Here is a 472-nt window from a genome sequence, read left to right as displayed (position 1 = left end):
TTCCGGCTTTTTTCTTTTTGCTTATGTGGTGCTGAGGAATCAAACCCAGGGCCTCAGGCATGCAAGGTAAGCGCTCTACCACTGAGCCACCTTCCTAGCCCCTCCACTTCCAGATTTTTATTCTATTTTTCTGTGACTAATTGGAGATGAGTCTAATGGAGTTTCCTGTCCCGGCTGGCTGTGATCCTCATATCTCAGCATTCTGAATAGCTAGGATTGCAGGCATGAGCCGGGTTTTATTCTTTAAAGATTAATACTGTACAAAATAGAATGCTCAAAAGTGCTTTCTTAACCAAGAATGAAGGGAAATTTTTGTAGCTAATTCTATTTTTATTTATTTTTTGTCGGTTGTGGGGCTTGAACTCTGGGCCTGAGTGCTGTCCCTCAGCTCTTCAGCTCAAGGCTAGCATTCTAGCACTTGAGCTACAGCCCCACTTCTGGTTTTCTGGTGGTTTATTGGAGATGAGTCTCA

The sequence above is a fragment of the Dipodomys ordii genome, unplaced genomic scaffold (assembly GCF_000151885.1).
Source record: "Dipodomys ordii isolate 6190 unplaced genomic scaffold, Dord_2.0 Scaffold70, whole genome shotgun sequence".
NCBI classification, from domain to species: Eukaryota; Metazoa; Chordata; class Mammalia; order Rodentia; family Heteromyidae; genus Dipodomys; species Dipodomys ordii.
This window is presented reverse-complemented; position numbering follows the sequence as displayed.